This window comes from Parasteatoda tepidariorum, chromosome 4 (assembly GCF_043381705.1).
Source record: "Parasteatoda tepidariorum isolate YZ-2023 chromosome 4, CAS_Ptep_4.0, whole genome shotgun sequence".
Taxonomy (NCBI): domain Eukaryota; kingdom Metazoa; phylum Arthropoda; class Arachnida; order Araneae; family Theridiidae; genus Parasteatoda; species Parasteatoda tepidariorum.
Window position 1 is genome coordinate 51,935,397 of NC_092207.1, and position 24,039 is coordinate 51,959,435.

Consider the following 24,039-nt stretch of genomic DNA (forward strand, 5'->3'; position numbering starts at 1 on the left):
TGAAGCCTAACTTCAATTAAATTCTTAGTCCCTAGTCATGGAATTATTGACTCGTATATTTTTGGAATAGGATATACAGAAGCTATATAGGAAAAAAAAAAGCAAAAGGAGAAACCTGTGCAAGTTTAACGTTTATTAACGCAATTTAAACACAAGACGGCAGGATAAATAAGCGAGGAGCACTTTTTTTGAGAAATATTTGAGCAGCAAAAAATAGCAGCAGGGGAATAAAAACTTGCATGAAGTTGGCAAGCAATAGGGACATTTTCAGATAAATATAAAGAAGACGTTGAATGGCTGATTCTAAAAGAGACATTTAATGGAAACAAAATGTGATAAATCGTCAACAAACGCTTTGTCACTCATATTCATGGGATAAGGACAGGTGTTCACATCTAGGGTAATTAAGCTCAAAATGCCACTTAAGAAACGCTAAACGTGATCTTTCTAAAAGTAACGTTTTTCGGCGTCGTCTCTGAAACCATTACCGTTAAGTCATACGCTTCTTGACTTGTCAGGTAGGCTGACGAATCGCAGTTGTATGCTAGATGCTGGAAGAATGTTTCTTACATCCATCTTCAACAGTATCTTTTTTTTTTATAAACATCGTTTGGCAACAATTTCAAACTGAGAAACGAATTTAAAAATGGAACTTCACGGATCAACTTTCGTGTAAATGGGGTGGAAAATAATTTTCTAGGGTGGATCCAGTCACAAAGTAATCTTTTTTACAGATGCTCTTAACAACATTCCAGTAAGAATGCTGCATAAATTTTTTTGAGTAATACTCTCCCCTTACAAGGATTTCAAAAAATAGGCTACATCCCAAAATCACAGTGAAAAAAAAATTTAAGAATCTGAGAAAGGTGTAATACTCATTCTGAACAATATATTGCATAACAATTTTTCTAATATTGTGTCATATTATTTTTGAAACATATAATTTAAAACCAACTTTCTGTTGAAGTTTTAAATGCCATTCCCCTAACACACAACCTTAAAGATAAGTAACATGAAAAGAAGAAAGTTCACTTAAAAATTTTTTTTTAAAAAGTTCACTTTTATCTAAAAAATATCATTCTATAATGCTTAAACTCTGATTTTTAATAATCTGCTAGCACGATTTTTAATAGTCCAAAGAAAACTAATTAAAAAGCATTAATTTTTACAAGTGAAACAATGCGTTTATATTACTGAAAATTTACATATTTTAATAAAAAATAAAATAAAAATATATAAATTAGAAATGCAAAATAATTTAATTACAAAAATAATCTACTGTACAAAAAAGCTGATATTTTATTAACAATAAAGTTCACTAGCTGGGATCTTGAAATATTAAATGAGAGGAAATGATAAAAAAATTTTATTTTTTTAATAATAAAATCAGAAATATTTAAATCGAAAGCAAGTTAAAAATTTTTAGTTATTCTTTTCATAATTCTTAACTGCGCAAAACTGCCAAGCAATTGAAGAAAAAACAACTTAAGTGCTTTACGGAGATTTTTCCGATGCAAAGTGGTAGCAGAAATTCTGTTTTACCATTCCATTAAAAAATGTACATAAAATATCAGATTAGTAAGCAATATTGTCTTTAAGTGATGGCGAAATTTTTTAAGAATCTTATTTTACTATATTATTGTTCAATTACTATTTTAAATACTGTGGATGGCTAGAACTTTCGAGTTGACAGCTCTGGCTAATGCTATGCATGCTAATAAAGAATTTCAGAAAACTAATGAAACAAAATTTATTTTTGAAAACAAAAATTGCAATATGCAGCTTATTATACAAAAATACCTTGTTACTTAAATTGATTTTTATATTGCACGGCAATCTACAACAGTTATGTAATTTATTTTACTATTGCATATTATTTAACTTACATAAGAATATATTATTTTATTTTCGTCAAATTAAAAACAGTAATAAACGAATGTCTTTATGAAAAATATATTTTATGGACGATTTGAGAAACTACTCATTAATCCAACTAAAAATATTACTCCTTAACGCAAAAATTATTGTGCATTTTAAAATAATTTAAAAGTTTTATTTTGTGAACTAACTTAATTAATGAGAAATAGAAAAAGAATGAGAAATTTAAAAAAAAACGGAGTACACGATTGAATTCAATCAAACATAGCTTAATGGGTAATTGACATTGAAAGAATATACAATACAGTAACTTCATAAATGCTTGTGAAGTTATTTGATATGTAAACTTAGCATAAAGTCTAAACTAAAACTAAACAATTTCTATCATGGTAGACATGAATATTCAAAATTAAAAACCTAAGAAAAATTGGGTATCTTTCATCCTATCAGGTGACTTTTCCTCAAAAGAAGTATCGCGGCGGAAAAACAACATTTACAGTTCTCCCCCAAATCATCGATACATGCGGCTAGGTTCAAAGGAAACTCAAAAAAGGATTCTGACAAGCAATTAGGTATTCTAGAAAACCTTTTAAATTTTCAAAACACGAAGAACTTCAATTAGCATATATTTTCAATGTGAAATACCTGACAACCTTTCTGGCGAAGTTATCGATTACGATGTTTCATTAGCAGCCGGATTTCGAAAAATCATGTTAATGTGAGAGGAACTTTTTAAAAGTTGTGACCGCAACTGTCAAGGCTACTTTTGGTACTGTCTCTCATTTTATGTTTTGAAATATATTTATTTCCTTACTGAAAGGAGGAAAGTTTGGTGATATTGGAATGCAATTTAATTTCAAAGCTATAATTTAATAGAATGGTGATGGGGGGGAAAAAAAACGAAAGTTTGTAGTTTAAGTTATTTCTTCTTACATTTCCCCCCAACTTTTTTGAATTTTTGTTTAAATTTTATTGATTTTTATGCAATTATATTTAAAATTTTACGCAAGTAAAAATAATAATATATATATTTCTTTAAGTGTTTAAGCTATTTTATTTCTTTGCAGAGTTTTCAAACCCTTTTTCTTCTTAAGTTTTAAATACGTTTTACGCCTTTTTTTAAAAAAATAATATTTTACACATTTCATAGCATCTTTTTTTTAACATTTCTTTGTAAGTGTTTGCCATAAGTATTTTTTATTCATTATTCTGGTTGAATAGATTAAGATATTGTTCAGTAATTCATTATTATTAAGAATAATTGATTTTTTTAAGCATGTCAGAGATCATTTTAAAGATGTCCATTTAATATTTATTTTTTTAAGTGAACGTTAACCACAAACTGAGAATTTTATAGTTGGATAGTTTGTCCTCTTCAACCTGAGTGTAAATAGATTTGATTTTTTTTTTCATATTTATTTTGCCCATTACTTGCAATTTTTATGTGCAGTAAAAAAAAAATATTAAAAAAAATTTAAAAAAAACTCCTAATCTCCCTCATTAGATTTTGATCTGATGTTCGGATTTCTGCGCACTTAATTAAATTGTCATTAAATTCATGGTTTAAACGACATTTTTCAATAAGTGAAATTAAGTAATGCTACCTACTAGCTAAGTTAAAACATATCAGTCACAAAAACATATTCTCCCCTCTCCTCTCTGAGTTTTATGGGTGGAAAAAAAAATTTGCTCACATTTATGAAATACGTTTTATCGAAGATAATGTGTATGTCCAAGAAATTCTTTTGTCTTACATTCTTTCATTATTATCTGTTTGATATGTTAAAAATTTTACATTTTATGGATTAATTTTAAATTTTTTATGTCAAAATTAAGACTTCACTTAATGAAGAAATAAATAATATAAACTATCAACATTTTTCAGATTATTTAACTTTTATTTTGGGCACTTTTTACAATTAATGATTTAATTATACAAATACTCGTATTGCACACATTTGTCACTTTTTCCTAAACAAATTTAGGAAAAACGAAATTAATTAATTAAAATTTGAAAACTCTCCCAGAAAAACATTCTTCACTGCTCATATACCCGTATAATTTTTCACCTCAACTGAAAAAAAAAATCAAAACATTTTTTCTTCAAGAAATTTTATCAACTTTTGTTTTGAATTTCTTTATTGAATAGTGTAATGAAGAAAGCTAAAAGATTTTTTAAATTTTCATGGATATAAATAACAAAAATTCGTCTAATTACAGTAGCATCTAATTTTAATCACGAATTCTTGGAATGCGTGTGCCTATTTAACATACGAAAATGATTACTTCACGTTTTTTATGTGAATGCACGTGTCTCAGGTTAAAGTTGAAGTATTTTATTATTAATATTTTGATTCCTCTTTTTTTTCAACACCCGTCGAAACGAGTTTATGGTATGTTTCCTGTTCCACACCTGCATGTTTAGCAGAGTGTAAAATTTGAATAATGCGATTTTAGAAGTTTAAACGGAAATTTTTTAAAATACTCTAAATTGTTAAATAGAAAAAAATAAATAAAAACAGCTGTTAATAATCTATTTGTCTGATTCCCTTCTAGTTGTTTTACAAAATATATTGTGCACATTAAACAATCTAGTTCCTTTTGGTTTAATGCAGATCAAATATTAGTAGAGTATGTATTTACTGTAAACTCCAGCTCTTTATCTTCAATCTTTCTTTGCCCAAATAGAGAAAGAATAATACAAATAAAATATAATAAAAATTTTCAAAGTAATAATTATCTAAAATAAATAAATATAGTTCCAAACAAATTTTTCTTCGGTTTTATTACTATATTTTTTATACACTCCGCTCTTTTTTACTCATTTTTATAGCTAGTAAGTTATTTTTAAATTTACTAGTTATAAGTATATTTTAACTTTATGATGTTCCTAGGAGAACTAGTGTTGTTGCATTTTATTACATCGAATTCACTCAATTTACAAATCGTTCATGTGGATTGTTATTTTAATACATCGCGACGTAAATATTCACACATCGTAATTCATATAAATGTTTACCATATACCAATCGTTTTTTTTTTTTAATAATTGTATTATTTTAGATTATAAAGAATCACGATACATGATAAGATAAAGTCGAAAAGTGCCTGTTTTCGTATGATTGGTTGGAGTGAGTTGGAAAACATTGCTCAATGAATAATCTGGATTTTACTGAAATACTACAGACAAAACCCCTCACAAGATTTATCACTCTAAAATAGTAAATTCCTAAGAAATATTTTTCCATCCTGAGGAAAGATATAGTTGCAAAACTAATTAATTCATCAGAGAGGGATTACAATAGATTTAATTCATGACGAGCATTTTAAGTCTTGTAGTTAAATTTGCCATTTATTTTTACCAAAAGAATTCCTATTTTTGAACATGCTATTAAAACCATTTCTAGAAATTTTGGCGAAATTTGTTTTTATATGGTTGTTTTATTTCATAGTACAGAAGGAAAAAATTTCCGGTAAGATCCTGCTTCGTATTTCAAGCAGACTGCATAAAAGTAATACAATCGTTATAAATAAATTAAATTACTTTTTATAATTTAGGAGCTGGATATTAAATCTAGAAAAGTTCATAAAAATTTAAAGTTGGAGATAATCAGAAAAGTGTGTCTCAAAAAATTACAATTTGTGCGATGTATCAGCAATGTTATTCTTATTATTGAAACAAATTGATTAAAATTTTAAACTGCATTGCAATTATAGTAAAAACAAAATTTTGAGCTACTTAACGAAGTTTTATTACTAATAGTTTTCCAGCAAATCTCAAAAAATGTATTTAAAAATACTCGGTTATGTTTTACTGGTGTGTTTGGCTTTAATCTACTCAGTGAATATTAATTTAATTGCAAATATAGAGGGGTAGTGAAAAAGTTCTAAAACGAAGTCACCTCCATTATCTTTTGCATGTTTTTCAAACAAGACAAAAATTGGCCTTTTTACTTAAATAAAGGTCATTTTACAACTGCCATAGAGCTAGAAAGTGTTATATATATATAAAAAAAGATTAATTGTCTCAAGTTTCGAAATGGCGCCGCTGGTAGGAATTCTTTTGTGCCTACGTGACTCGATTTCAGATCTAGGGCATTGCTCAATAATTTCGCACCTGAAACTCTCCGTATTCAGAGTTGTTTGGGCGATTAAAATGATTTCTTAAGCATCATTAAGCATTTTTTATCCGATATTCCGATGGGCGATTTGAATATAAATGAATCCCCTGATTCTTGTAAACAACATTGATTACTGGTATAAGCCGAATTTAACTACCCGCTAGTTTTAAATTGTATGCAGCAGTATCATGCCGAACAGCTGTTATATGGTGCGCATTTTTAAATAGTTACATGTAGGCGAAGTTCGAAAGTTAATGAAAAAGTTTCGATAAGCTTAAAGGATCCAGTTTTAATTATTCAGGGAAAATATCCAGTCTATAAATATTTTTTATTAAATTAGATCGAGCTACAAGTGTCTATGTGAATAACATTTTTAGTCATTATTTTCTAGATGTTAATAGTTAAAAGAATGAATTATTCGAACTTTTATTAACGCGAAATTTTTTGATCATTCGTCAGTAGGAAATACCATTTCAAGATTATTTGAGTTACAGAAAATTTAGAGACTCTTTGTTGATTACGCTCTCTCAATGTTTATTTCATTTAAATATCGACTGTTATGTTTACTCAATAAATTATGGTAAATAACTATTAACACTTATGTGACCTGAAATTTTAGTGTGATAATTTGTCTTCCCAAAAATAAATACGAATTATGGACAATTTAGGGGATCTCTACGAAATAGATACTCTCAATGCGTATTTTTTCTGAAATATTAACTGTTTAGTAACGAAAGTATTGCAAATAAGAAAAACAAAAAGCAATTTATTAAAACTGAATTTCTGAATTTTAGTGTAATACATATTTTATCTTATCACATCAAAATTATTTAGAGTTATTGAAAATTTATAGGGTCTTAACTCTCAATGAGTATTTTTTTTAAATTTAATTAATTTTTTAATTAAAATTTTATTTAAATAAATTCATAAACTGCAAATAAAAAAATATTTTACTTTCGTAAATCGAAACAACAGTAGACACAAGCAACAGTAAAAAAATATTCAAAAAAAAAATATATATATACTATTGCTTTTCTTTTTCTCCCATACTTGCCTGCCTTTTACGTTATTACTGCGAGGTTTTGCGGATGCTTTTTCCTTAAATTTCGATTTAAAATTTTTCAATTTAACTAGGAAGCTTAATTTTTCGAAATCTTTTAACCGCGTACGCAACGGTAGGTAAACTATTATAATAATAATTTTAAAAAATCATCAATAAGGGTATATTTTTTTTTTCTATTATACCCTTTGCCAACTACTTTAATGCTGAGCTATTTTATGGTTATTTATTTCGCTGATGCCTTAAAAATTATCCTAAATAAAAAAGAAACGTAATTATTTTTTGTTGATTTTGGCAATTGAAACATACACTTTTTTCCTATCTTTTTTACTCCATGTCAAGGGATAAATACAACCTATAACTCAGATGAATTAGATAATTTGCTGTTTTAGTCACAGGAATATATTCATGTCTCTGTGATTATCTCAACAGTATTACAATTGTCTTTGAATTTTATTTGAAGACAATCGCGATAAGGTTTTGCTGCGTTTCTAACCGTCCATTTCTCAATCCCCATAAAAACCATCCACAAGATAAAAATCTGTTTCCCGGAAATCTCCTAAGCGCTGTTCGTGAGCCGTATATCCAAATCTGTTATTTGCATCTCGGAGATATTGTTATTGCAAATAAAATACGTGACAGAGTCTGAAGTATTTATTACATGTTTGTTTCACGCAAAGAATGTGATAATGTATGCCACCTTTCGAAAGAAATGCTAAATACTTTTATTTATTTTTTTAAATTTTTGCTAGTTTTCAGCATCCTATTTTGTTCACATATTTTCATCGATAATTTTAGAAAATGAATTTTTACTTCATAAAATTAACCTGAATATTATTTTTGAAACACCACTGGTTGAGTAATATTTAAGAACTTTTTTCATATAGCAATAAAAAATTTTAAAATGATAGTTTATTATTACTAATTTATTAATAAAAATAAGCTTTAATCGTAAGATATGAGAATTGCACTTATTGGTAAGTGCAATAATTGCAGGAAATTGATTCCAAAAATGCGAGAAAAGTTGCTTATCTATCAAAATTGATCAATACCAATTTTAAAGAAATAGAGGATATTGTATTAATTTTTTTATCGTATGGGTTATTATTTACTTCATATTATTATTATTAACTTCATGTGATTAATTAGAAAAAATTGATTCTTGCTCAAAAAATAATTCATAAAAGTAAAAGAATATTATATATAAAAAATATATATATTATATATACATTTTTTAAAACGTATCAACTTTGTATTTTAAATGTGTTTAAAATAAAAAATGTGCTTCACTTTTCATCTAATTTTTAAATTAACCTCTTCTTAATTCTCGATTTCCAATTTTTAGGACGTGACAAAATGTATTCCAACCGCTAGCTAGTTATACGTTTAAAATAGATAATATTTCGTATTATTTTTGAAAATATTAAAGGTCATTAATATTTAGTTACATTAATATTAATATTCATCAAAATAATATTAATATTCTGCTAAATATTTACTACTACCACGACTACAAAAAAGAAGAAAAAAATGGCTGGCGGAATAAGGAGCACCGAGGAAAAGCACCGGAAGAAAAAATCCGAAAAAAAAAGAGCACTGGAATGCTTTATATGCTTTTTTTTGCCCGTGATTCAATGAAAAACACTTACATCAACAATCTCTAAGTTAGACATTTAATATGAATGCCTTAGACATTTAATATGAATGCAACTGAATTAAGTTGCATAGCTTTTTAAATTTAAAACATAAAATAATTTGCAAAAAAATAATAATAATAATCACTTTTAAGGGGTCTATGCGAAGTTGTTTTGTTTGATGGGGTATTTTTGTATTATGTAATCTATATAAGACAGAAATACATAAAACAAAATAAATATATACATTATAAAACATGAAGAAAAAAAACATTGCAAAACATAACTTTTATTTTGGAATGAATTATTTAATAAATGTTTTTTTTTTTTTTTCTAAATTAAGATAATTAAGCATGAAAAAGAATAATCAGATTTTCCTAAATTTCTAAAATTCAATCATATTATAATATATTAATACACTTTCAATGTGGCAAAATCTAAGAAAATCAAAAATATCGATACAAAAATTCCTGTGAAATATGACAAATATTTTTCATCAAAATCTTTAGCAACTTCTGTCCACTAGATGGCGCAATCCCAGACATTTGCTTATCAAATGACGTATCCGCCGTTGCTGGCGACGCCGTGTCTGCAGCACACCTGTGCTCCCTTTGCTTCAGATGCATCACACCCAGGTCAGGTGCGCGCCTTGCTGAAAAAGGAACACACGTGCATACGAATTGCAAGTGCAACAATCGGTAAATTCGTGTGAACTGTAGGGGGGAGGGAAGTATTAAGAAGATATAGGATATTACTTTTATCATCAAGACTGTTTTATCTACTTATTTATTTTCCACAATTCTATGTAGTGGCCAAAAGGTCTTCAATTTTTTTTTCCATCCCATCTAAATTCATAGATGTTTCCTTCAACTTAATCTTGTTTTTAAATTTCATTCTACCTTTATTTATTTCATTTATTTCTTGGTTAAAAGAAAAATGAATTTATTTTACATTTATGGTTAGTTGAGAGTAAAATTAAAGAAGTCGCCAGCTGAATTCGTTCGTGTATTTCGCGCTACTGGATTATGATTACAGTGAGGTACAACTATGTTTTAAATTAGGGGTAAAGGGAAAAAACTTAAAAGTAATTGTTTGAATGCATGTTTCGAATTTTTATTTCTAAAAAAGAATTTTTGAAATAGAGGCAAATCCTAAATATTAAATATATTTTACATTAACATAAAAAATATATATAAATTATTTGACAGAAAAAAAAATTTAAATTTAGTTATAACGAGCTTATGCCAACTAACAGTGAAAAAAAAAATCGTTTTTTGATTCTGAAAAAAAAAAATGACATGATATAGCTCATTTTTTTAAAAACTAAATTTAAATGCAAAAATGAGCACAACTTTTGAGTGAAAATTTTCGCATATGGAACAATGTTTAGGTGTGTTGAAATGTCCAAGTCATAATAAATTCCACTGGTTTAAAACATTTAAAATTCATGACAAAATTTCATTCCGATGCAACGTTTTGCTTTTACATCTTTTGAAACATCAGTTAAACTTGGCAGAACCTAGTTTATTGTGGATCTAATCATCTGTGTAGCACAAATTTTTGATATATAATAAATTGCGAGTTAGGGATGACTTTTGAAATTAATCCTTTTGATGAGAAATAAATAAATTATAGTAGTAAAAGAATAATAAAAAGAAAGAATGTAACTTCTAATACGTTTAACATTTTCAATTAGTAAGTATTAAAAACCAATTATTTGATTTAGGAAAATTTAAGCTTATAACAAAATGATTAAAGGATGATTTTTTTTCTCTCTAATTTTAGAGGGAAAGTGAAAAAAAATTTATCTATTTGCAGTAAAAGTAAAACGCTTGAAAAAGCACCCTTAATGACACATTGTGGCACCATTAATTTGTATTTAAATAATTTCGAAATTACAATTTTGACTATCTAGTTCTATATATCTCTTATATCGTATTTATAAGTCAGAAATTTGTGTCTTTTACGAAGCGGTAATAATATAACTTTTTAACGTAAGTAATTGTGTACCGCAGCGAAATTCTTAAGATAGGAGTTGTAAAAATAGTATCAATAAATAAATTAACTGTTTTTTAATGTTTCTTTAATTGATAAAAAAACAAAAACTTTATACAAAAAATTACAATTAATATTTAAAAAAGGAAATTTCCGAACTGAATTAAAATTTAATTTATGCTGCATCAATGGTATAGAATTTTTCTAAAAAAAAAGTTTTCTCTTTCAATGCTACGACATTTTTTTAAACAGGATTCCTTGTAACTTGCTGAATTTGAAATATTAAATAATATAAAAAATGCAATTAAATAAATTAAGAGAAATTATTAAATTCTAGGACGAAAGTATTTGGAAAACGTCTATGTCACAAGCAAAGAATTATAAAAAGAAACTTTTAAATACTAAGTGAGTGCCTATGATTATTTAACTGAAAACTATGAAATGTGCTAAACTATGGAATAAGGTGTACTCTTAAACAGCTTAGTATAATTTCCATACAGAATTTAAATAAATTTAATTATGATTCAAAATTTATTCTTTAATTAAATATGCTCAATAATTATTTTGAAGATCTTTAACAAAATTCCGCTTTTTAGAATCCATCGGTAAAAATATATATTGTACGNCCCCCAGGAGGGGTAGATTTCAACAAAATACATGGTTCACTAAATATGTAAAATTAGGTATTTTGTCTTTGGCTTAGACCTTTGGAAAAAATTTAGAGGTTACCTCAAATATCAATTTAATAAAAAAAAATTAGAATTTAGATTTTGAAAGCAATAAAACTTCGAAAATAATTCTTAAGCAAAAACTGTTGAAAGGTGCCCCCCTCTCCCCTAAATAATATAAAAAATGCAATTAAATAAATTAAGGGAAATTATTAAATTCTAGGACGAAAGTATTTGGAAAACGTCTATGTCACAAGCAAAGAATTATAAAAAGAAACTTTTAAATACTAAGTGAGTGCCTATGATTATTTAACTGAAAACTATGAAATGTGCTAAACTATGGAATAAGGTGTACTCTTAAACAGCTTAGTATAATTTCCATACAGAATTTAAATAAATTTAATTATGATTCAAAATTTATTCTTTAATTAAATATGCTCAATAATTATTTTGAAGATCTTTAACAAAATTCCGCTTTTTAGAATCCATCGGTAAAAATATATATTGTACGTTATACATCGTAAAATATATAGCACATAGTTTCGTATAATTTATGTAAATTGTTCTAAGTTTTTATTACCAAAACTTTAGATTGTATTCATCATTCATATTCACAATTTACTTCGTGATATTCGTATTCCGTAGAATGAGAAATAATAATTATATATTCAATACATAGATTTCCAAAACGGGCCTTCTTATATATTATAGATGGAAGCAAAAAACGATTTAAAATTCATAAAGCTTATGTAAAAATCATTAATAATACCAGAACTTGAAATTGCATATACTTTTCTTTACGTCAGAAAAAGATTCTGCAAAAAATTTGATGCAAACAACTTAACTTTGTATTTCATTTATTACTTTAAAAGTTTTTTTGTTTCAATACAGTTCGAAAATTTTTTTTGAAGTATTAATAACAAATATTGAAACTTTCTCTGTCTCTTAGAGTATATAATTAGTATTGCGATTTCACTAATATCAATACAAGAAAGGAATAAGTATAGCTCGTAAATAAAAGCTTACCCCAACTCGTTTAATAGATGTGATTTCTTTTTCTATAACAAGTTGATGTATGATACTAATTGTGGTACAGCATCGATCGAATAAACTATATTTAAGTTTAAGAAGAAAACACACGCAGATGTAAATTTTAAAAGAAAATATGCAAACGATTTGTTTTCTGCTTCCAATGCAAAGAGTAAAAATTAAATTTTTAAGTACATTTTCTAAGTAGGCAGTAATTTTTTCTGTCTATTAAAGACTAAATTCTTATTTTCATCTGCATTGAAAAATATCCCTAATTAAAAAAAAGTAAAAAAAAAAGTAAAAAATATCAATGATCTATATTAATTCGATAAGGACAAACGATTTTAAAAATCATACTTGTTACTTTTTCTTTTTATTAAAAAAGTATATAACAAATAAAATATTGACAAATAGGTATTGGTACTTTGTAATCCACATTTTGTTTGACATAATACGTAAATCAATCAAACAAATAATAAATAAACAAATATATAAAAGCTACAAGCACGCATGTTTTAGAGCAGACGATTTCATGAATGGCAATTTTACACAGCAATGTCTTTTTTTTTCTTCTCATCATAGTCTATTATATATAATTCTCTTACGTGGCTCCCAAATTTTGGCTGTATTTCTTTTCCGCCGGTGGCAACGTTTGCTTTGTTTTAAAAACACCAAAGCATTTTGCCTTTTAATGATGTGTTTCTAATCTAATATATATAACTCTCTTACGTGGCTCCCAAATTTTGGCTGAAGTACTTTGTACAACTAAATAAGATTCTTTTCACAATAGTTAAATATTTACTTCATTTTCTTCATTCATAGAGAAAACAGTCGGCAAAGAATTCTGTTAGGTTAAAAAACATTTCGCTAAAAAAATAACGAATTCTAAAAGAAATAAAAATAAACAACTTAAAAAATAAAAATGCTGTTGCCAGCCATAGAATTTTTTGAAAGTTAACTTAGCAACATAAATCAAAATGACATAGAAGCGCAACTAGATCAAAATTATGATACCTGAGCGCTTGACGTAACAAATCCTTCAATTCTAAAAGTGTTGTATCGCCAAATGCCCAAATTAACAATTGTGTTCTTAAAGAAATTCTATAAAAAGTTTTAAATAAACAACCTACTTCTACAACTGCTTCTTGAAGAACTTGGCTCATTGATTAAAAATATTGTTTTAATTTTACAGTACTAACTTTACTTCTACTTTCATTATTGCTATGACCCTCTTTCATTACATTTTACAACTTCATGCTAAATTTGAGGACTTTAAGTTGTTTTGTGGTTGAATACTGACATTTAGAAATGTGTACAAAAAAAAAATAATATTTAGAGGTTAAGAGTTGCCTCAGAAAAATTTGAATTGTTGACATTGAACTTAACAATGGAAACAATCGTTTTTGTGAAAAATTGAATTGTATTGTTGACATCAAAACTAAAAATATTGTGTTTCAACTTAACAATACTACCTTAATTTATACTTTAGAATTGCCTCGGAGAAATTTGAATTGTTAGCAATGACTTAAACAAAAAGTTTTATTTTAACTGACAAATACTATATTATAATTTTAACTTTTTCTATGACTATACTCATTTTCTTACTCTTTTCTTTGTTTTTTATACATTTTATATTTCTGTGATAAAATAAAAAACTTATAGTTGTTCTGCTTCTGAACACTGATGAAAACACAAAATGATGGGCTTCATCAACAATCAAAAATATATACATTTATTTTACAAATTCCATATTATTAAGGTGGCGCCCTTCAGAGAATTAAAAATACAAAATTATCTTCATCAAAGCCGATGCTTTACATCCGGCGTTCAGTGGCAGACTACTATTTCATATTGTTTTACAACACATGGCTTTAGCCCTCTGGTGGGAAAGACTTTAAAACAAAACTTACAACAGTTACTTTTCTCAACAACTGAAATTTAGAATAGTGTGATTAAGAAAAATATGTGAACTGTTTGCAATTTCAAATTAATATTGAAATGTACAGGTTTAGAATTTTCTACAGTGAAAAGTTTTCGGAACTTCAGTATTCAAAAAAGTATACAAAAACTAGACGTTAAGAACGTATCCAATGAGCGAGCAAAGCGAGCATTGGATTGCGAAGCAATCCGAAATGAACTGTGAAAGCAGTTCCGGGGGTTGGTGAGCGCCAGCGAGCAGGGGGCAAAGCCTCCTAGTCATTTAAAAATTTCTTGTTTTCGGATTAAAGCGTATGTAACAAACAGAGCAGAGGTTCCCAAATGGGGTTTCGCGAAACCCCAGAGTTCCGACATTTAAGATGAGTTTTTTAAATAATTTTTGTAAAAATACTTGGAATTATATTTAGATCCAATCAATAATTCACTATTTATTTAATATTTTGATAACCTTTATTGAAATTGTTTAAAGTAAAATGGCAGAGAAAAAATAATTATTTTATAGGAGAAAACATTTATTTTCTAACAATACATTGAATACAATGTGAAATAGGCATGAGTTAAAGAAATACTCTATCTCATTTTTCAAATCGAAATAAAAAGAATAAATATTCGTTGATAAATATGTTGCGCAAAGACTCATTTTCCACTTTCATAGTAGTTCTCTTTCGTTTCCATTTCAAGGAATACCATAATTCGGCTTATATTATTCACTTTCAATTTATAAACACCAAAAATAAATTCTTAACTGGATTACATTCATCTCCTGGTTTGCGAATTCAACTCTGGGACATAAAACTTAATTTAAGATTATCAATGCTAAAACGATAAAAAAAAAATTTTTTTTTTAAATGTTTTAAATCTTTTACTGGTTAATCGGCTCACAATTGTTTCGATTACTTTAAAGTCTGGGTTCCGTGGAAAGAAGGTTAATCATTTAGGGTTCCTAAGCCGTAAAATATTGGGAACCTCTAATTTAGAGAATGAAAAAAAATATTATACTAAAGTTTATAATCTGTATACTTTCAAATTTAATTTCGTAGTAGACGTTTTTCATAAAATTGTTAAAGTTAAATTTGAATTTCGATGAAACTTAGCAAAGATTTTCAGTATTCAAGACCAAAGTTAATTAATGGCCAAAAACGACTCTTCATATTTTTTTTTCTTCAATAAAATTGATTTTCAAAGTATCAAACACGAAAAGATAGGAGAAAATAAATAAATAAATGTACGATTATTTTAATTTTTAAAGAATGATTCTAATTATTAATCTAATTTGTTCGTTTTTCCTGAATAAAAAATGCAAAAAACAGTTTTTCAATCTTAACATCATTTCTTTTATAATATTTCTGTTTGATTTCATTTCTTTTAAAATTTCTTTCTATTTTTTTATTTATTCTTTTTTACGGTAATATAACATTTGATGCTATGTCTTCCATGCATGTTATACTTATTTTAAAATATCTTATCAATTTGATTTCAAAAAATCAAATATCCTACGCTTTTAATGTTAAAAGAACATATCTAGACTAGACTGAATTAAACACTTTAAAGATGTTATCAGTTTGCTTCTGAACACAGACCGACTAATTTATATAGGGTATAAAAACAAAAATAAAGATTTTCTTTTTCCCACAATCTGATTATCGAAGTACTTACATTTTATCATCATATTTCCAATTTCGTATAATATCGATTGTTTGTGATTGAACTTGATTTTAGTGTGAATCATCTTTCATAAAGTAATCTTTTTCAATTTGTAACTGTTAGAAAATATAATGTATTTCAAATAAATAGGAAATAGATATTGAAGAAAAATAAAAGGAAAATTAAGAGTAGATAAAAATTAGTGGACAAGGCACGCATATTTTATACACGAGTTTTATTTAAAAAGTTTTTTTTTTTTGAATGATAATTCTGTTGTCCCATTTTTTATGTAATGGTAATGTTAAATTGTTGGATGATAATTAAAAATTAATTAATCCTGTACCCTAAAATTAAAGGACAGGAATATATAGATTTTTTTTTATTGAAATAGACGTTCCATATTGTTCCACTGCAAAGTAATTCCGTAATAATACTTCATAAACTAAGGAAGGAAGGAAAAATAAATACTTTGTAAGCATGTTACAAATTTAAGATTGCACAACTTGATGCATGCGAAATTTTATATTACCTACTTGCATTTTCTGATATCGGTGTAAATAACCCGAAATAAAATAAGTTCTTATAGGACATTACTGTAAATATAAAGAGGTTTTGTTAGCTAGTAAAAACCGAGTTAGGTCATTAATCAAAGGACAGTTAGGATATTTATTACCAATTTTTTCTATAATTTTTGTAAATATACCTATAATTATATTTAGATCCAATCAATAACCCATTATTCATTTAATATTTTCATAACTTTAGTGAAATTATGTAAAGTAAAATGGCAATGAAAAAATTATTCTTTTATAAGAGGAAATAATTTTTTATAACAATATATTGAATACATTGTAAAATAGACATGAATTAAAAAAAAAGAACGAAAAAAACTCTTTGCACTTCTTAAATCGAAATAAAAAGAACAAATATTCGTTGTGCAAATAGCTATTTTCAACGTTCATAGTACTTTTTTTTAACTTTCTTTTCAGCGAAAACCATAATTCGGCTTATATTATTCACTTTCACTTTATGTGCACAAATAAATTCTTAACTAGATTACATTCAGCTCCTGGTCTGCGAATTCGATTGTGGAATATAAAACATAATTAAAGATTATCAAGAATAAAACGATAAAAAAATTGTCTTTTTAAATGTTTTCAAATGAAAGTCCTTTACTGATCGTAAAAAAATAGGAATCTCTAATTTAGAGAATAAAAACATCATTATACTTAAGTTTATAATGTGAATACGTTAAAATTTAATTACGTTGTAAACATCTTTTATGAAATTGTGAATGTTAAATTTGAATTTCGGTGAAACTTTGCAACGATTTTCAGTTTGCAAGACCAAAGTTAATTAATGGCCAAGCACGACTGTTCCTTTTTCTTTTATGTGGAAGAAGAAAATAAAAAATAAACGTTCGATAATTTTAATTTTTAAAGAATAATTTATAAAGAACGATTCTTATTTAATAATCTAATTTGTTCACTTTTTCCCACATAAAAAATGAAAAAAAAAAAGTTTTTTAATCTTAACGTCATTTATTTTATAATATCAAAATTTACGTTTGATTTCATTTTTTTAAAATTTCATTCTATTTTTTTTTAATCTTTATTATTTTTTTACGGTAACGTAACATTTGATACTGTTTCTTCCATGCATAATAGAAGTATTTGCAGAAAATTTTTAAATTTGATTTTAAGAAATCAAAATCCTACGCTTTTAATGTTAAGAAAACGTTTCTGAATGTTAAGAAACTAGACTGATCACAAGAAATTAACACCGGCGCAAAACTAAAATTCATCTGTTTAGAAAATGTATAGTATATTATATGTTTTCTAAAATAAATTTAGTAATAACATGTTAATATGCATTATAATAAATAATAGGGTTACCTATTAAAAGACCAAATGTTATTTTACAGTATAAATGTATACTGATGTGTAGCATTTTTTATAGTAACAGAAAACAGTATTGCACCTACTGTAGTTTAGTACTCATAGTTACCTACATAGTATTTTACCCTATAATTTTTGCTCTAATAATTAAGCAATGAAATATTTGTGCCCAGTAATATTATCAATCAAAAATGTGCCCTCCTGTTAAATTAATATTTGTATGACTCTTTATTAGATGACAAACATTTAATGCACCACAAAAAATATTTTCCTTTTTTTAAATAATCACATTTTCAATAAGTATTTTCATACAGTAAGTCTTTTATTTCCCAGACCCCCTCCCCTCCTTGTGGCAAGGGGAAAAACTGAATTAAACACTTTAAGTATGTTATCAGTTTGTTTATGAACACTGACCGACTGATTTATATTGGGTACAAAAACAAAATGAAGATTTCTTTTTTCCCACAATCTGATTATCTAAGTACTTATGTTTTATCATCATATTTCTAATATCGTATAATATCTATTGTTTGTGATTGAACTTGATTTTAGGGGGAAGCTTCTTTCATAAAATAATCTTTTTTCAATTTATAACCTGCTAGAAAATATAATGCATCACAAATAAATAGGAAATATATATTAAAGAAAAATAAAATTAATATTAAGAGTAGATAAAAAGTAGTGGACAAGGCACGCATATTTTATTCACGAGTTTTATTTAAAAAACTTTGAAAAAAAATTTTAAGAAAAACTGTGTGGCCGTATTTTTTATGTAATGGTAATGTTAAATTTATGGATGATAATTAAAAAATAACTAAACTTGTACCCTAAAATTAAAGGACTGGAAGATTTAGATTTTGTTTATTCAAATTGACATTTCATATTGTTCAACTGTTCTTAATAATACTTCATGAACTAAGGAAGAAGAAAAAATAAATGTTTCGTAACCAAGTTACACGTTTACGATTGCTCAACCAGATGCATGAGAAATTTTAAACTAACTCCTTGCATTTTCTGAAATCGGTGTAAACAACCCTATTGAAAATACGATGGGACATTGCTGTAACAATAAAGAGTGCATATTATCTAGTAAAAACCCAGTTAGGTCATTTAATCAAAGGTTTTTACAGGAGGATCATTTATTTATTTCTATTTTTAATTTTTTGGTAGCAATAAATTGTTACTACATATTCAAAAAATAAGAAAAAATATTTAAAAAAAAGAGAGAGAGAAAGAAAAAAAACTCAAACAATTTTAGTATAGGATTTGAAAAAATAAATTCCTTTACAGAAAAATTATAATATTCCATAGCAGACTTTCAAAATTGATAATTACAAACAGTTTAGCTTTTAAAATACTAAAACACTATTTAGTTTTTAATATAAAAATAACGTAATTTATAAATTATAATAATTAATATACTTAAGAATAATGACAAATGAAAAAAATGGGGTTCAGATGATTTATGCATTATAGTTCTCTATTAATACCACTTAGCTCATGAGATTTTTCATACCTTTCCTATAACGAAATATTTCAAGTCTAAATTAATATAAATATATAGTTCCTACGTAATTGATCAAAGCTCTCTAAGAGCTTTAGCAACTAGCAGTTCTAAGCAAAAGGGAAAAGAAGAAAGAAACATTTTAGCCACATACTTAAATTTCTTGCTACAAAACGGGCTGGAGTGTGTAAGAAAAAAAGACACAAATACAATTATTACTCGTACAAAAGTAATGTTTTTAACATTAATGCAAAATGAACTCTCAGAATAATATACGAAATTGAATGCAATAACTTAAAAATGTAAAATTGTGGCATATTAATTTCTTCCGATTGAAAAATTAATTCAGGTTGAGGTTTCTCATTGAGGTTTTGTTCGATCACCAAGTTCGTCACCTCCTAAATCAGACCCTGACCATGATCAACTAAAATTGGATAATAAATTTATCCTTATCGAATTAATATCCATATAATGCTGAAATTTTTAAAAAAATGTATTATTTCTTTGTCGGTCCGCAATGCGTGAATTAAGTATTTAGACAAAAAAAAATATTTTTCGTCCTTAAAACAGTCTCCTTTCACTAAGTGCCACTTTGTTATTTCCTGATCAGTATCTTACTCAAAAAGTAAATATTTACAAGGGGGACCATGACGATATCCGTTCGTAGTCGCCGTAGTGTCTAGCTCACACCTGGATGGCAATCCGTCACGTGGTTTGAGGAGTGGAGGGAAGATAACAGTGCCTAATAGGGAGATCATCAGTAGGCGCGTTAGTAGTGTTGGAATTCTCACTGTTCGAGGGACGCGTTGCCATGGGCAACAGTGCACGTGGCTTCTTCCTCGATTTTCCACAACTTCTTGTATAAATTATTGAGGCATTGGGTGCCTCTCTTTCCTCCCCTTTCTCTCTCGTTAATATTTAAAGCATTTTTGTTACAAATGAACTTCGCTGTTAATTTTTTGTTGATAATTTAACAATATTATTTATTAAGCAGATATAAATAAATTATTATTAGTGCTCTTGCCCGTTTTGTATTTTATTTCGCGTCTATAAAGGTTTTTTAAACTATATTTTTCTTTTTTTAATTTATCTGTTCTTTTTCTTTCCGTTAGAGTTTTTTCTTTGTCAATGCTATTAAAATAAACATTTATTATTTTTTTAAAATAAGCATTATAGCATATAGTTGTAAAATAAAAGTAAAATTTAATTATAAATAATATATTACAGCACTGTTGTCCAGAAAATTCCAAAAGAGGCATTTTTTTCAAACTGGAAAATTTAGTTCATTATTTTTATTACCATTTTGCTTCAATAAATCATGCAATTTGTGTACTTTGCAGTTATGTTTTTAAGACTGGCAAAAAATAATGAGGAAAAAAAAAACAACACCAGGCATTTAAATATATATAAATGTTTTTAGTAATTTAAGCTCATAAATAATTATTTTTCTGTAAAGCATTTTAGTTTTAATTTATGTTAATTAGGATCTATTTATTATTATTTTTTTTAAGCCCTGCGGTTTTTCACTATTTATGAAAGAAGAAAAAAATTATGATGCTTAATAATATATTTATATTAAAGAATGAGATGGTCAATAATATATTTATATTAAAGAAAATAATAATTAAATATCTTAAAAAATATATTTCTAGAATGTAAACTATTTGGATAAAGGCAACAGAAAAATTATATTATTCATGAAAAAAGAAGAAAATTTTTCTGTGGCTACAAGTAAAATGCGTTATTTAAGTTAAAAAATTATATATTATCTTCAACACCTCCTTCATCCTAAAATCGTAATTAATTTTTAACAACATGTTAACCTAATTACTTCATTTGTAACTGTTTCCCCGCTTGGAAGTACTTCGATTTAATTTTTAATTATTTTCCAGAGATGGCCGTGATATTGTCAAAGTTCTTTATGTATTGAATTTTAGAAATAATTAAAAATCTGTCTCGCTGCCATTCAAACACACAAACCACGGTAAGTATGAGTTCTGGACATTTCAGCAAAGTAGGCAGCAGAAATATTAAAATTATTTCTACCACCGTTTTGAGATGCGATAGAAAACTCATCTCAATTCTTACTTAGGTTTGAAATGTATTCAACCATATTTGAAAGAATCAAAAATAAATCTATTTAATTACTTCGTGGCTAAGTTTTCATTTCTATAAAAATACCAAATTACTCTAAATAAATGCTTTATTTTTTGACTAATTATATATAACACTATTTGAATTTTTATTGAAGACAACTTAGCAAAATAAATTATAGCTATAGTATTGCCAATAGATAGATAAATATCTAAGTTAATGGGACATACTACAAAGAATCCACCATCGGGAGGAATAGATTATTAGCAGGACCGAAATTTTTGACGAATCAGAACAAGGAAACTTGTTACTAAAATAGTTACCATTTGTTGACCTGAATTCAGCTAAATGGGATGGAGTTGACAACTTTAAAAGCTTAAACGATTGATAAGCACTGTAAGAAATAGTTAATAGGTGTGAAATTTTGTTTAAACTGACCAGTAAGTTCGGTTTTTTAGGCAATGACGTAACTATATTGAAATTAATACGCCAATTATTTCTTTGCATATATATAAAAAAAAATTAGATAATTACGAAAGAAAGCACTATTGGACTATCCATTAATTCTGTCACATATTTATTCACTATATTTGACATTGTTATCACTTGACACCCTTTATTACATTAACATTTACTTACAGTTCAGAAACTAAGAGCCATGATTTAGATCATATTTCAGAATTTATTTATAAATTTTAATTCTACGTTTTAACGGTGTTTGTAAGCATAACAATCATAATTATTATGCGTGTATTTATTTTAACGAAAAAATATTTAATTTGTTTATTTTAAATGTTTGTATGTGCTAAAACCAAAATGTTGAATGTAACAATTCTGTCTGGTTTCTCCCCTCACTTCCCTGGTAGTAGGAAAAAAAGAGCACCGAAAAGAAAACAAAAACACTTCATTAGTAATAACATGCATTTTACAATTGATTAAATTCGTGCCTTTAAATCAGAAATTAATGTAATTAAATATTTATTCAAATAAAATTAGATATTTTCTAAAAATTAATTTATGTATAATGAAACAAATAAGACGAAGAAAAATTAGTAAAAATTGAAAACATATATGACAATCAAGGCTGACGTTTAATTCCCTGAAAAATTCATGGCTGGCAATTTATTACGATTATGACATCAGCCTTGATTGTCATATATTTTTTTCAATTTTTACTAATTTTTCTTCGTCTTATTTGTTTTATTCCTCTTGGTTTCTCTGCTGCTTAGCGCATTTTTTCCATTTGGATGTTATTTTTATTTTTATTAGTATTTTATTTTTATTAGTATTTTATTTTTCTTAGTATTTTGAATTCTTTTCTTAATTTATGTATGATGAATTATTTTAAAAGTTAACGGAAAGGAACTTTCCCCACTTCATATAATTTAACTTGGACTCTTTTTATTTTATTTTATAACCATCGTCGCACAGCCGACCCAATTTTCGGGTTTACGACTACTAATGTTCAACTCGACTACTAATGTTCAATGTTACGACTACTAATGTTCAATGTTTATGTGCATATCGGAGGGAAAAAAATATTTTTAATTTATCAAAAGATTAAGACCCTGAGAAATCATTGCTAATCGATTTAATTGAGCCATGATTCATAATAATTCTATTATATATTATACTAACTACCTTTGGCAACCAGCTTGTCCACCTTTCAAAATTATCTTTTAAGTGCAACACATAAACTTTAAAGGTAACCAAGCAGAATGCACATCACAACTGTATTTACACATTCGAATTCGTCAACCCCTCCTCCAATCCTAAAATCGTAATTAGTTAGCCCAAATTCTTAAAAATAGTTTGCTTCTCTTTCTTTTAATCTATCACCCATCTAAAAGTCGCATTATATTTCAATGAACTTCAATGGAGAAATTAATTTTAGCTTCTTCAATTAAAAACTTAACCGTAAAGGTTTTAATCTAATATATAATATTAATAATAGTTAGATATTTTAATATTATATTAATAGCAGCGAAGCCTTTTTAACTCTTTTCAAGAGATGCCCGTGATATTATCGAAGTTCTTTATGTATTGAGTTTTAGTAATTTAAAATTCGCCCCAATCTGACAAACCACCGTAGGTATAAGTTTGAGATTTGTAGGTAACAGACGAATTAAATTTATTTCCATCTCGTGATATAAAATAGAAATACTCCATTAAGCACCACTCGAGCTATATAGCCTGAGTATCGTCTATGCTCTACAAAGGCAAACTTCGTCACCAATAACAGTATGCGGCACCATAGTACCGTTTATGTTTTAAATTTATACAGCCATTTTAGAAATGATCAAAAATAAGTTTGAATAATTACTTTATTACTTACTTTATTACTAAAAGTATAACTATTCAACGCTACTTAAATTATTACTAAGGATAACCTGGCAAGATTAATCGAAATAAATATTTAACATATAATTAATTTTTTAACATACTTAAAAAAAACTAACAAAATGAATAATAACTAAAGTGTTGCCAAAAGATAGAAAAATATCCCCGAGTATATATATATATATATATATATATATATATATATATATATATATATATATATATATATATATATA

The 24,039-nt window shown here is 26.6% G+C and overlaps 1 protein-coding gene across 2 annotated transcripts in view; it reads left to right on the forward strand.

Moving 5' to 3' along the window:
- Window positions 1-24,039, forward strand: part of LOC107455976 (mitochondrial transcription factor B1) — a 76,403-nt gene that overhangs the window by 17,001 nt on the left and 35,363 nt on the right. The gene's annotated exons all lie outside the window — the stretch shown is intronic.